Source organism: Xyrauchen texanus, chromosome 41 (genome assembly GCF_025860055.1).
Source record: "Xyrauchen texanus isolate HMW12.3.18 chromosome 41, RBS_HiC_50CHRs, whole genome shotgun sequence".
Classification (NCBI taxonomy): Eukaryota; Metazoa; Chordata; class Actinopteri; order Cypriniformes; family Catostomidae; genus Xyrauchen; species Xyrauchen texanus.
The window spans coordinates 18161251-18176944 of NC_068316.1; the positions used below are offsets into that span (position 1 = coordinate 18161251).

General features: G+C 36.4%; 1 protein-coding gene across 1 annotated transcript in view; it reads right to left on the minus strand.

Moving 5' to 3' along the window:
* The window catches only part of sema5a (sema domain, seven thrombospondin repeats (type 1 and type 1-like), transmembrane domain (TM) and short cytoplasmic domain, (semaphorin) 5A), a 161983-nt gene extending 146939 nt beyond the window's left edge, over positions 1-15044 (minus strand). Inside the window, exon 1 of the mRNA XM_052113736.1 lies at positions 14682-15044. The gene's annotated coding sequence lies outside the window, so the exon portion shown is untranslated. The remainder of the gene's footprint in view (positions 1-14681) is intronic.
* Positions 15045-15694: the final 650 nt, after the last annotated feature.

Consider the following 15694-nt stretch of genomic DNA (forward strand, 5'->3'; position numbering starts at 1 on the left):
ACAGTATCGCTCAACCACTGCAAACCAGCTACCCGATTCACTTCTTTGTCTTTAATATGAAGTGACTTTGAGCTCTGGGAGGCACAATACAAATTAAACGTATTATTTTTTTAAATGACATAAGTGCACATGACTGCATAGCGCATTCAGAAATGTGTATATATACCCAGTTAAAATAGAAATATACAGTACTGTTTATCTGCTTCTTGGATATACATGCCCCTTCTCTGTCATTCATTCATAATCATTTAATGAATTCAGTGGTCATGTCTGCAAGAAAACGTACACAAACATCTCTTTTAAAGGTGTTTCTTCAATTTGGGGCCCTTTTTTTAACACTGCAAAATTCTGGAAAATAAAGTCTCGTTAAAACAACACACTCTCACTATTTATTTATGTTTTATTTACTAATAATGTCCATCAGCACCACAGGAGATTTATGTCATTTTTGTCTTTTTTTTCTTTTCTTCTAAAAGTCTTAAAAAAACCACCACGTTGCAATTTTTCACCACATCTCAAATTCTGTACTGTTAAATGTAATTCTATTGTACAAATGCCAGTGACAGAAATGACATCCTTTGTCTTGCTAAGACTACTTTCATAGCTAACATTTTATGTATCCTACATCTACACTATTAAATAATATTTTAACACTGTTTGCATAATTTGGCAAAATTACAGATTGATTGGAAATGAACTATGTGGGGCAGTCGCAATTCTTGGAAAATTGATGGAAATAATTTTCACACAATAAATATTTAAATGGTTTATGTTTATTTATCTCTTTGTTTAGATTCTCTTAGCTGTTAACAAGTAATAATTAGGATTTTCATAGTGTGATATTGAAGGTCTGGGACAGGGCAAAAACAGTAATATGTATACATAAAAGGCATTTGAAAAGTACCAAAAATAAACAATATATGGCTGGTGAAACATTTACAACACTGTAAACCATAATTGATGACTTGATGACATAATTGATGACTTTGATGAACCATTAAACCTTTCTCTTTCTTTTAAGTTCATGAAACTGACACCTTTTAAGTAACCTGAATTGTTTTACTGTTTTGAGTTTAATGAACTTTCCTCTTTAAATTTACAGGAACTTAAATTGAATTGAAACTGAGCAGGGGATTTCTATTTCCAAGCATGCTTTGCATGGCACTGGACAGGGAGATTAAATGTTTAAATTAAGTGTTATATAATATGTCTTTGTGCAAGATGAATGCAAAGGGGGAGACTTGTCAATGTTTAATGATTTTGTGTTATTTAGAAGAGTTTCTGTTAAGTGTTAGCTAGTTAGATTCCTTCTACTTGAAATATTTAAATTGAGCTTACGTGGCAGTTTTATGTTCAGCCAAAGAGTTACATTTAAAGTTAAGTGCCATTTAAAACGGATAAGTTAGCTTACTTAATATTTCAAGTTAAGGGCAATTAACATGCATGTGTAGAATAAAATCCAAACAACAATTTGATGACATTTTTTGAGTGCTAACATATTAGGGTTTACATTGAATTTAGTTTTAATGTGACCTTTTAATGTGTGTGGTTTAGGGCTTTTAGCAGTTACCTCAAATTTGTCTATGGTGACTGCAATGGTTGAAAAGGTATAAAAAGTTTGTATCAGCTCCTTTGAAAGCTTTAATAAACCAGTGATAATAATTACCAAACAGAGAACAGAGCACAACTTTGCAATCAAAAACACAATGCACCATGTGGTAGGATAATTATATGTTATGCTCTTTGTTCTCATAGAAATTAGAGAGTGGTAATATACAAAAAGAAAGAAGGAAGAAAAAATTTATGTGCCAGCACCAGTGGCTTCTGTAAAGATAATTTCTGACTATCAATTGTGTCTGGTTCGTGCAGTTTGAAGGGCAGCTTTCAGGAAGTGCAGGGCCGGGCTCATGGTTTAGCGCTATCAGAAGAGAATGAATGAATGAAAACTGTGGTGAGACCCATCAAAAGGTCCGCAGGTGAAATGAAGGAATGCGGAGATGGCAGACCTCAGTGGGGTCAATGGGAAACGGGAGAGTGTCAGGGAACAAGTGGGTCTTTTTATGGTTCTGAATAATTGCTCAAGGGCACTATAATTTCTGTCCACTTAACACCTAAAACCATTTTGCTCCAATGATTTGCCAGTGTGTGAGGTGGGAAGGAAGGGTGCGGTGGTGAGGGCAAAACCCTTAAGCAGTGCTGTGGAGTAGATGGAAATTTACCTTAATAAAATGTTGCTTTGTTCATTGCACAAAAGGCATTTGTGCTTTACTGAGAAGGAAACTGTTATGGCACTGCCGATTTCTGTTCGCCATTATTAATTTAGTCTCATTCAACACTATAATAAAGATTCCTGCTGATATTATATTCAAGCAGGCAAATGGGCTTAGTAGCCCAGCAGGCAAAATTGGACATTTTAAAAATGACAGTTTTTTTTATTATTATTATTATTATTTTCTCTAACTTAGTATTCAATTCCAAGCACTTTGTCTTTTTAGAAAGGACTAGAGAGTTGACCAGAAACAAAAACAGAAAAGAGAAAGAAAGAGGAATTAACAGTGTGCTGATTGAAGCACTGCAGGAAATGCAGGACTACAGGTAGGCTAATTTGCCAGCTAACTAGCCCTCCTCCAGTGGCATTTATCCAAGTTGAATACAAATGAAAGAGTGCCTTTGAACTCTCACCACACTTCAGTGTAAGGCTCCCCACAGGTAAAGGCCAGAAAAAATCTGATATTGTGTGCTGCCATATAAAGTTGTACACTGAGAAATAAAATGGACTATTTCAAGTTACCAATAATATTACTTGTTAAACTAGATGGACACTTGCTATGTAGGTCAGTGAAAAGCGTTTCAATAGTTATTGACTATTGTTTTGAATGTATTAAATACATCTTAAGAGGAAAAATAACATCAATAGATTTTAGGAATACTGAACCACAATTTGTTTTATTTGAATTTGGGACAGACAGACAGATGGACGGATTAAAAATATTTTCCGGTTTGTCAACTTTCACTGGGCTTCTCTCTGAAGGTAGCAAGTTGTCAGTGCCTAATAGGGGAATTACACCCACTTCAAGCTGTGAATGTTTGTCTGTCTCCCTCTCCCTTTCTTATCTCATTCTGGGGCTTTGATTCACTGAGAATCAAAGCCCCAGAATGCAGACGGTATGCATATGTCTGGAAACAGATCACTTCAAAACAATTTTATGATATTAAATATAAATGACACCCTCCTCTATTAAGAGCAAATCCCCTAATGATCCCTCAATATAGTCTGCATGAACAATCATCCATTTCAGATGAGTCAGTCTGATCTGTCGGTGGAGAGCCGTGTTGGTATGGGCTCTTGGGAGATGCTCAATGCTTTAAACAGGACTTAGAAGGCTTTGTATTGATTAGCCAAAGCTCTGTCTTCACAAAATCAAGCTCCGACAAGGCAGGGATTTTTTGTGGGCCTCCGCATTTATGGTGGCCTTGTGGCTTTGTTTGTTAATATAATTTTTTCTGCTATATGAAAATGTATTTAAAGTCCAAGACTAACAGATTTCACAGCATATGAATAGCAGCCTGTCAATTTAATGCATTATTACATTAACATTAGCACACCTAAAATTAATGTAAATGAACAATTTATGCACACTGACCCATATGTCAATATGTAGTAAAGGATTATTTTCAGCTAAATTTGCTTGTGTAACATATGTGTACATAGACTAACAATTACAAAATAGAGCAGACGGTATGCACATACCCATCCTGTGTGAATGGCCCTTCAGTCTACCTCAAACCGTCTGACAAACTTCATTGTAAATTGGATTTCCATGGACTGTAGGCCAGTGATTGGCTTGTTAAATGATATAGGAATATAACTAACAATATATGGAGTCCTAAAAGCCATATTTAACTTGTCTGCCACAATCAGTGTTGGGTAAGCTACTTAAAAATAGTAATCCACTACAAAATATTAATTATTTCTGAGGGGGGTTCCTCAGTCAGTATTGATTCATGCAATTAATTTGATTAATAAATCTGCATTTCATGTAATTAATTTGATAACATTTTTATCCATTGACAGCACATTTAAAAAAACAACAAAAGGCTCCTCATAGCTGCCAAACACTCACTGTTATGTGTTTTATATGGAGTAGAGGACAGCAGCTAAAGTTTCCTCTGTTCTGTCACATTCTGCCTCAATCCACAGCCTCTCTTGAGCCTGCGGACACCTCAGCTGTCAGGGGGTATGTTAAGTCCCTTGATGCACAGAGGCACACCAAAGACACATCCCAAATATCAGATCCCAAGAGAGCAAAATGCGTTTGAGTCATTCTCTCTCTTCAAAAAACATTCACACTGTTTGGGATTGACAACCGTATTTACTAACAAGTATGACTGAAATTGTCCTGTTCACGCAATAGCCTATAGGAGTGAGTAAAAACAATTGTGCATTCAAGCCCCTTTCTATTCTTATAAAAGCCATAAAAACACAGGTAACCATTGTGACAGTAATTAATGTAAAAACAAAACAAATGCAGACACTGAGTCAATCACAATTGACACTATGTACCTGTCTAAATGAATGAATGTAAAAATAAATAAAATAATGAAAATATAAAGAATTCCTGTCATCTCTTTACTATCTACTAAAAGGCCAAAAATACATCATATTATTTTGTCAGTAATTTTAATAATTGCTCTTTGGGGTAACATATAATTTAACTGGTTTTATTAATGTAATACATATTATGTGTCTATATAGAGTGACTATAATTGTCACTGCAATAGTGTAGTGTGTAGAGAACATGTGAATGTGCTTTTTTCATGTGGACGACCTGGGTTTGATTCCCCACTTCTCCCCATCATGTTTCCTGTTTCCATGTTTCCTTTAATACAACTTATAATTCTAAATCAAAATGTATGTAAAGGTTGGTTGCCTCGCAATGTTTTGGACACAGTGACGGGGAGATTAGAAAAAGGTTTGATCTGGGTACAATTAACCATGTTTTTACTATAGTAATATTAACCATGTTTTTTGGCAGAAGCAAGTTTTAATGCAATTAACCATGGTGTTACTACAGTAATATGGTGTTAATGTAGCAACCATGTTTAATTTTCTGGTTACTATGATTTTACTACAAAATACCATAGCGATACTATGGTTGCTGTAGTAAAACTATGGTTAATTTTGGTAAGGTGGGTTATGTTTAGGGTTAGGGATATTCTAGGGTGTCACAGTAAACATGCTGCAGTGGTGGTGGCGTAGTGGCTAAAGTACAGGGCTGTTAATCAGAAGGTCACAGGTTCTAACCCCACCACCACCATTGTGTCCTTGAGCAAGGCACTTAACTCCAGGTTGCTCTGGGGGGATTGTCCCTGTAATATGTGCACTGTAAGTTGCTTTGGATAAAAGCGTCTGCCAAATGCATAAATGTACAATGTAAATTAATATGACTAAATCAACTTAACTTTTTCAGGTTACACCAACTAAAGTAATTTTTATTACTTAACTCCTTAAGATAGCAACTGCACATACAGTATCCACTTTTAATAGTGTATGACACAGATGATGCATTACTGTTTTATTAAAGTTAAAATAACAATGGTAATATTTTAGGGATATTGAGCATACTTACTGTAATTAAGAAGCTGCAGATCAAGCAACCAAGTAACCCATTTGATTTTGTGCAAGTCTTAGCTTGTATTTCAGAGCTTCATCAACAGTTTAAACCTTCAGAATAAATAAACTATCTGGGCAAAACGTAGAAGACAGAACTGACACAGAACCATAAGCACCCTGTCTCACTCTGCAGCCAACCGAAAGAACAGGCAAAAACGTGAGAATCTCTTAGTGTTAAAACAAAAGCAGTGGAGCAGAGCCATGTAGACCACCTTCCAAGGCAGCTCATTAAAATTTCTTTTTAGACACAGACCTTCTTCACCCTGAAGCAAACTCCCGGCTTCAGGAATCAATCTACACTCCCCCATCTTCTACGCCACATTTTCACAAGTAAGGCCCCAGACAGAGATGGATGCTGTTCACAGTCTGACACAAGCTTTCAGAGCAGCAGGGGAAGAGGTAAACCGCAGCTCAATCTGAAAAAGCCCTAAATACATATTAAGTGCTTTCTCGCTATCCGCATCAGTCTCCCATATGGTCTATACTCACAATGCTGTTAGAATCCATCAGGCCCACTTGCATTGAATTAGAACCATAGCTAAAGCTTCTCAGTAGAAAACATCTAAACAATTTGACTTCGTAAAAAGTTTACTTGTAAATGACTCAATTGATATGAGTTTTTCAATGGCCAGTGCCATTATATGTAGTAATCTAGGGAGGCTGATGGCCAGCGTGTCAGTTTACCAGTGGCAAATTCTCAAAACATTTTTGGTATCCTTCCACAAGCAGGCCTAACATGCCAAAATAAATAAATATTTTTCATCCTTTCATTCTCAATCACCTTTTTACCTATGTATTTTTAATCACTTTCCACTCTTAATTAATCTACAAACAAATAGATACATATGTAAAGTTTATCCAGTCAGAATGTATTCCTTGATGCTTACAAGTGAAGTGAGATAACTGTTTCACAAATCACATGTCCAAAGCGGTGCATGAGTTTGTGCTCCACCCCTAAGGCCATCAGAATTTCTTCAGAATCCCAGAACAACAGCAAAGGACTTTATGAAGATGCTGGAGGAAACAAGTAGAAATGTATCTATATCCACAGTAAAACAAGTCCTTTATCGACATAACCTGAAAGGCAGCTTTTTGGCCATAATGACCATCGTTATGCTTGGAGGAAAAAGGGTGAGGTTTGCAAGCCAAAGGACATGGGGTGGCAGCATCATGTTGTGGGTGCAGGAGGGACTGGTGCACTTCACAAAATAGATGGCATCATGAGGAAGGAAAATTATGTGGATATATTGAAGCAACATCTCAAGACATCAGCCATGAAGTTGAAGTTCGGTCGCAAATGGGTCTTCCAAATGGACATTTACCCCAAGCATACCTCTAAAGTTGTGGCAAAATGGCTTAATGACAACAAAGTCAAGCTATTGGAGTGGTCATCGCAAAGCCCTGACTTCAATCCGATAGAAAATTTGTGGACTGAGCTGAAAAAGCATTTGTGAGCAAGGAGGACTATTAAATCGATACATCAGTTCTGTCTGGAGGACAAAATTAGAGCAACTTATTGTGAGAAGCTTGTGGAAGGATACCAAAAATGTTTACACAAGTTAAACAATTTAAAGGCAATGCTACCAATACTAACAAAGTGTATGCAAACTTCTTACCCACTGGGAATGTGATGAAAAAAATAAAAGCTGAAATATATAATTCTCTCTACTATTATTCTGACATTTCATATTCTTAAAATAAAGTAGTGATCTAACTGACATAAGACAGGCAATGTTTTCTGCAATTAAATGTCAGGACTTGTGAAAAATTGTGTTTACAAGTATTTGGCTAAGGTGTATTTAAACTTCTGACTTCAACTGCAATTAATAATATTAAAAGAAAATTAATTTGACACAATATTCAAATACTCAAAATTTATAATAATGATAAAAAAAATCTAAAATCCTCCATGCTATTGGTAGATTCTTGATCTGTAATAATGGGGGTTCCAACACTTCCAAGCTAGCAAACGCCAACAATCTCAAAATATGCAAATATCATCCAACTTATCAACATGGACAATATATCCATGCAACACAAATTTTTAAAATACCACTTATCATTTCGCCTAAAAAAATGTCTGTAACCTCATTCAAAACTGAAAACAATGGCTGATGTTTACATTAGAAAGGATGAACTACTATAATCTGGCTGGGAATTCATTTATAACCCCATTAAATTAATTATGCCATAGTTCAACAGACCACATAAAATTCATACATCAAATACAATGTCCTAACAGTGGTGGTACAACCATTCCTTAATAGCCTCACATAAATGTACCACAAAAATAAATCTGTCCATACATTTTTAAAATAAATGTCAACAACAACTATCCTCTTTTACAAGTCAGTGATTTGATTAAAGGTCTTCAGCAATATTCGGAGCAATTTAGTGTCCTATATCAGGGATGGATTACCGACCAGGCCAATGGGGCCAGTTTCCAGGGACCCTTGACTACCAGGGGCCCTTGACTGCCCAGGGGGCCCCTGGGCTTTAAGGTTGCACATGAAACCGAAAACACCCCTCGGACATAATTGGCCCTGGGGCCTTTGCAAGTCATAATCTGTCCCTGCCTATTCTCCCCCCTGATTGGAAAACTCTGAAACATATGCAGAAATCCAGCAGATGACTCGCTCATCACATGACTCTTTCACTGATACTGTAATGGCATTCACACACAAAAATATGAGTTAAACTGAGCGTAGAAACTATGGGAAAGCATTTTCGCGAACACTGACAACCCATGATTCAGACCAAGGAACCTCTGCTAGGGTGGCATGACATTAATAAACTAGAAAATAAAAATATCTCCAAATGCAACTTTCTTATACCTCCACGATTCAAGTCCACAAGTCCAGTGTTTAAAATACTGTATCCACTATATTTTTCAACGAAACTAGGGCATTGCCATCATCAACCTTGAATATGGACCACTTCCGGTATAAGCCACTTCCAGCTATACAAAAACACTACATTATGCTGCTTTATATTACAGGCTGGCAATTCATGTCTACATATTATTATCATTAATTACAATTTTCATAAACTCATTGATTTTGTGCGCATTTAGTTTTAACTTTAATCACATTTTGTCATAATTTTATCACACATAGTTGCACAGGCAGTAAACAGTCATGCAGATTCAGCATGGCTTATGAAACATTGTCTTTGGAAATAAATAAAAGCATCATCGCAGGTTCTGCAGGTACATATGAACAGAGGTTTACACGGAAATAAGAAAGACTGCATCGTCACGATCTCTGTAAAGAAATAATCAGATTTTATTACTGTCTCTTCAATACAACAACACAGCAACAAGTGAATGATTTACTTACTCTTTTACTATAATTGCTGATGTTAGAAAATGATCTGACACTGGCACATAATTCTGCTGAACATCCTGTGAAAGTTCAAAAGCCCATATCACTAGATTCTGCTATTATAACCTTCTAGTTATTTACACTGCGGTCAATTCCAGCTAAACTTGGTCACATTCGTGGAAATGCAGCTGCTGCTGCTTACTTCAATTCTTGCCTAAATATAGCATGAAGCTCCGACAGGGTTATAATCTGAACCTCTATTAGTCCTTATTTAAATTAGCAAAAAGAGACAAGGTTTAACAAGAACAAAGGATACACAGAGGCCATGGGGATTTGTAAGTGAAGTTTTATATTCAGTGAGTCAGGGGAAAATATCAGGATTGTGGTTGAAATGACTGTGAAAGAAGGCTAATGAGGTTTTGCAGTTTTAGAATTAAGTAAACATATCAGTCAGCGTCGAGAGATGGTGCTAATTGACAATGACATGTGGACATATCTTTGTTTCGGTTGAAGCACAGAGCATTAAAGAGACCCCCCCCCCCCCCACACACACACACACACATTGGAAAGCATTGGCCTCCACCTGCAGAACAGAGGCAGTTCAAAGCACAGTCCCTATTGCTCTAGTCCAGCTCCAATCTGGCAACATTGAGAATCATTGTGTTTAAGCATGAATATAAAGTATTCTCTCAGACTGAACATTCACACTGGTGTGGTGGCCAGGACAATACTATAGAAAGCATTTAAAGGGATCAAATAATACCTTTTTTAAATCTTATAATGTTTCCCTGATGTCCATATATAATGTTAGTTAGGTTTTTTGTGTGCCAAAATCCCAGCTTGAAAAAAGTTGGCAGCCATTTCCAATATCATTTTAATTCCTTTCAACAGAGTCTAAGCAAAGTCTGGATTACATTGTGACAGGTTCATAAAACAATCCATTCTGAAATGTGCCACACACTGTTCAAAGGTCAGACTTAAATAATAATTTGCAAAATGATATAACATAGTTGAGAGAAATGTCCACTGTGTGTTGCTAAATGAGTTACAATTTCTTCCAAACAGATTATGTTGCTAAGGTTAAACCCACCGAATTGTCTGTTGATGTGACATCACATAATGCAATGACTTGAGGTGGTCTACACTGAAATGTTGAAGTAAACATTCTAAATGACGTGCAGACAGCATGGAACAATCAGTTGTGACCTCGAGTGATAAAGTGGCGGTAGTAGCTCTGCAGTGCGTCAGCAAAAGAACAGGCCATCTGTTTACTGTCATGGCTATACACTATAACAGTCGCTTCCAGTGTCGACAGAATCATTGATAAGAATGGGAAAGATATGCAGCGTGTACCGGTCTATTGAGTTTTAAATGAACAAAATTTACCTATCTACCCAAAACCGTAAACATAAACCTAACTGAAAGTGTCATAAAAAGTAAGTGTGAGATAAAAACGCAATTTCTGAAGCAACCATGTCATTTTGTACTGCTTCTCTTATTCACGGCTCACATGTCGACTCGCGTGCTCTTCTGAAATAGTGACCCAGTCCTCTGCATCTCAAGTGCAATGCTCTATCAGTTGAGTTACAGTGTAATTTGATCACATTTGAACAAGTTTAAAAATGAATTGCCTTAAAAGTCATACACTATAGTAAAATTATTTCAATTTCATAAGACAGCATTGTGTAAGGAACAGGATGAATGTGTAATAATGAACTGATAATCTGCACTTTTACTCATGATTTGTGGGAAAGGGAATAAAAAATGTATTGTTGTTATAGCGCCTCTAGTGTTAATTTCATTAACAATGCTGTGCAATACGTACAACAAGCTTCGTTAAAGTTATTTTGCAAACATGTAGGTATAGAAACGTGATTCTATGAGACCATGTTATGAATAATCCAGGATCTTGTTATAAATAAACGTCAGCCAATTGCTTCTAACATTGGGATTCTTCAGTAGGATATGCAGAGTCGTAGATGCTACACAGGCAAAAACAGAAAAAGTTTCATGCATTTTCCTATTTGAATCTTATATAATCACTTCTTCTATTTTTTAGGAATAATAATATCTATCCTACTTTTTTGACCAGAGACTGGACAGACCAAGTTTGCAAGGACACAATAAAAGACATGTGGATAGACCGAGTAGGATGTATTGAGCTCTGAAAATTACACTATGTTTTCAAAATACATCCAGTGGCAGAGCTAGGGGGTGGTCAGAGGTGGCCGTGGCTACCATGGACCAAAGCCTGGCCACCCCACTCGCAATTGCTGTTTTAGTGATTTTTTTTGGTCCATATATGTCACAATTGAATTCTTTAGAGGTGGAATCATCTCTGTACAAACGTACAAAATTAACATGTGCGCCCACCAAGGTCGCCAAACCTCTCTGTCCTGGGTGTCATTGTATCCCCCCCCCACAGTCTAATGATATAAAAATGCTGCCTGAACATTTCTGTGGCACCACAGAGTGATCGCTTGCCCCTGCCTGGCCACTCCTTTGAAAAACTCCTGGCTCCGCCCCTGAATACATCAAGCTCTTATCGCAAAAAAACCCCAAAAGATAATTTTTTATATGACCCCTTTAATCATGAATATATTATTAATTTAATTAATTTGTTCAAAAACAAAAACAACATTAAATCAAACTTGAAATCATACTGGAATTCGAAATATTGCATAGATACCCATATCTGACATTAATTGCCCATTCTAAATAAAGAAATGAAAGAATTAAGAATAATGATTTCCCTATACAGTCTGGAGGAGACAACAAATAATGTTTGCAAAGGCAATCTAACAGAAATTTGAATAATAATCAACATCAAGAGCAAGATTATGAATATATAGTCAAAACACAATCAGAGATAATTTCAAAGAATTGCTACTACATCAAACTAACCTCAAATTACCCTGTCCTGACACAAGAGCTGATGTTTTTGCATAACATGGTTATCTATCAGAAGCCCTTGCAACATCAATAAACCTTTACGGGTGACAATTGTATCTCATGTTACACTCAATCCTCTGTGACTTCTATTGTTGTCTGATGGACATCTCTAATCTGCCATCAAGGATGTGTGTTATGTATCCACAGAAACCCTCTAGTCCCAAAGTGATGTGGTAGATAGGACCTCACACACTTGAATAAGTTAGCGCATCATTATCCGCGCTCTTCAAACCAGCTGTTCCTCAAGCCTGACATACTCTACAAGGGTCATAAAGCAACAGCCAGTGTCCCATTCTCCTCTCTAGACTGCCATAACTGTTTTCTGATTAGTTCTGTTGCACCACCCCCAAAAGGAGATATGGCAAGCTGAGTCTATATTTAGACATGAGGGAGAGGAAAGCCAAATATAGTACTTATTCTCATTTCGTGTTCTTAATTGGCTTTAAAAAAAATGTATATGTATCATGTATTTTCTTTATCATTTTTAAGTGAAGCACTTCAAATTACCATTGTGTATGAAATGTGTTATACTGTATAAATAAACTTGCCTTGCCTTACAAGAACCACTCGTAAACAATGGAAGGTAACAGTTTAGAATAAGGCTGCATAAGTTTACATTTGTTAACACAATATTTGAATACTAACAATGAATAATTGGATAATGTTAATTTATAAATATACCAATGTACTGTATTTCACCATTAAAAGTTGTATACATAATTATAAAAAAGCTTACTAAAAACTTTACAATGATTGGTGATGCATTGGCAAACCAAACTGAACTTGGGTTACAAGTGACGATACAACAGTATTCCCCTGTTTGTCTTCATATTACTAAAGCGACCACAGGGCATTCGAAAATGAATGTTCTTTTCAATGCATGGAGTAATGGTTGCTTGTCATTTCATGGAACACTGTTGGAATATATCGGTGTATATGACAACTTTAAATTCAATGATCTCCCACTCTCATGTCGACAAAATGAATGCTTTAGAATAGAAACCGTGTTAAATTAAAAATGGAGTTTATAGGTAAAATCAATTACCCAGAGGCTTGTTTTTTTGCATAGGATTGTTTCTGCACATCCATTGAGATTCAGTGTTGAATCTGCACTGTAATTTGAACCATTATCATTGCCTAAGGGTATCATCAACTCTTTCAGAATTCAGCACTTTTTTTTTTTCATTCCCAAGTTGCTTTGTCCTTTGGGGCTTTAACGACCATGCTGTTGCAGAGGAATGAACTCGGAGGACTTGCACTGCTATGATCTAAAAGTAATATACCCATCTGGACTATGCACTATACACAGCTTAGTCTTAAAAAGCATTCTCTGCTAGATGTGCAAATACCTTTAAGCAACTAAAGAAAGAAAGTCTGTGATTCCCTCTGACTGAAAGGAACTTGGAAAACTTCCAGTACCTGAATGTCATCATACTCTATATTCAGTTGAACATTGTGCTTTTTATGCATGGGTAAAATGCCTAATGTTACCATCTGGAGTGATCTGTATGAAGCCCTTTCCAAATACACAGCTCTACAGGTGAGCTATTGTTTTCAGGAATGCCAAAAGTGTTCAGAGTCATTAAACAAATGCATTTGCTGTCCAAACTACTTTAAATGGTCATTTCCTTTTTCTGATAAATGTACTCTGTTACATACATCAAATGACTAAAATATATTACATTTTACAATTGTTGCATGCGTTTCCGTGAATATTTGAATGAATGTCCAGGGTTGATGCTATTATGCCTAATGATCTGACACATTCTTTTGCATTAAAAATGAGATATTGGATATGTTTGATGATATCACCAGTGTGGTCACAAAGTTTGGACAAATTGCAAAGGTAACAATGCTGGAAAATCACATTTGAAAAAAGTTTATATTGTACCGGGTCATTGGTAAAATTAATGAACTTGATCTGTGATCTATAGTTCATGGTGGCTATTTAAATATATATATATCTCAATGTACCATTTGAACAAATAATGGAATATGTTTCAACTGCATTCATATAGTAAATTAATAAGAATAAAGGTTGAAAAAGAAAGAAAGAAAGAAAGAAAGAAAGAAAGAAAGAAAGAAAGAAAGAAAGAAAGAAAGAAAGAAAGAAAGAAAGAAAAAGATTTTTGGAAAAATTAAAAAAGGCCATATATTTTCTTTTGAGGAGTTTATTTTTTTAAACCCACATCAAAACAAAATGTATACTCGTAAGTATATGAAATGAAACATTTACTGATACTGAAGTAAGACATGAAACTGTTTTATTGTGCTGTCATATGTCAGTGACAGTCTGTAAATGCACACTGATGCAGCACCACCATGCGGTAAATAGGCTTTCATTATTATTCTCAAAAGTTCCACAAAACAGACGTAAAAATATCAAAAATAAAATTGTTTTTGACTTATGATGGAAAAAATAAATAAATACGGGGTAACACTGTTGGGGGTATTTAAATGTCTATGATGAGCAGAAATTATGCTTGAAAATTAAACGTGGGTAAATATAGCCTATAGGCTACCTGATCTTGAAAATGTATATACATTGCCAAATAATATAAATACACATATTACAAATAAAATATTATTTATTGTCGGTTATTTCTAGCTACAGTGCATCACGTAACACGCAAAAGAAAATCATTTTCTTCCTTGCTTATTTGAACATTTTCTCGTGTTTACATTGCCAAGTGTCGCGTAAACGAGAAAAGCATATAAAAGGGGCAACTTACCAAAAGAAGTCCCACAGTATTCCTGTTCATCTAGATAAGATTCGAAGAGTCAGTCAGTTAGCTGTATGAATATGTAATAGAAATCGTACGCGTGCAGTAATCCCAATCTCTGGACAGTCCGCGACGGCAGTGGAATTAGTCCGTATGAGCGCAGGTTTCTGTATGAAATCAAGAGGTCAGACTCTGGAGTCTGCTGGACCCACACAGGGAGAGACTATTGAAACAACGGCCCACTCTTAACAATGACTTTCACTACTTTCCCAGTGACGCAGATAAGACCGGCGGAGACCAACTCACAGGAAAAGGCAGGAAAAGACTCGGACAGTTTGTGTGAAGCTCTCCGGTCTGAGATTGACTGAATGTGAAAGGCGCTGCCAGCGCCCCCGTGTCTACGCTGCTAGCGACGCGACGCTACCAGACTGGAGCGCTCCTGTTGTAATCAATGAAGCGTGTGGACTGCTATGTTGATTATAATAAGGGCGTTCTACTTTGTCCCATCGCTAGCTTACACGAACATAGTGTTAATTAAATGGGTATGAGTGAAAATTATGCGTTTAATATTTAGGTTTTTAACCCGGAAAGTTTGCCACACATGTGAGGGGCCGTTCACACCGAACACATTTGGCGTTTCTCTGCGCTGTTTTTCAATTGTATGCAAACATGCGCTAAACGGACGTCTTTGACCGTTGCGTCTCGCGCAGAAGCGCCGCGTTATTAGACGCCATGTCAGGTTAAAAAAACGTAAACTTTTGAAAACGTGTCTCTCGACACATGCGTCCTGTTCTATTCGTTGCGCTGCGTCTACAGTTTTAGCGCAAGACCACTTTCGGTGTGAATGCCCCAAGACTCGTTACTGAAATTCCCATTGACTCAAGATACCATGTGGCTATATTTAAATAACAGTGCTCATATTTCATTATTATTACATATGTTATTACTGAGCAGCCTAGTAAATCAACAATGTGTAATGTGTTATATTATTCGCAAGTAATTTGTATAGCTCATACAATTTA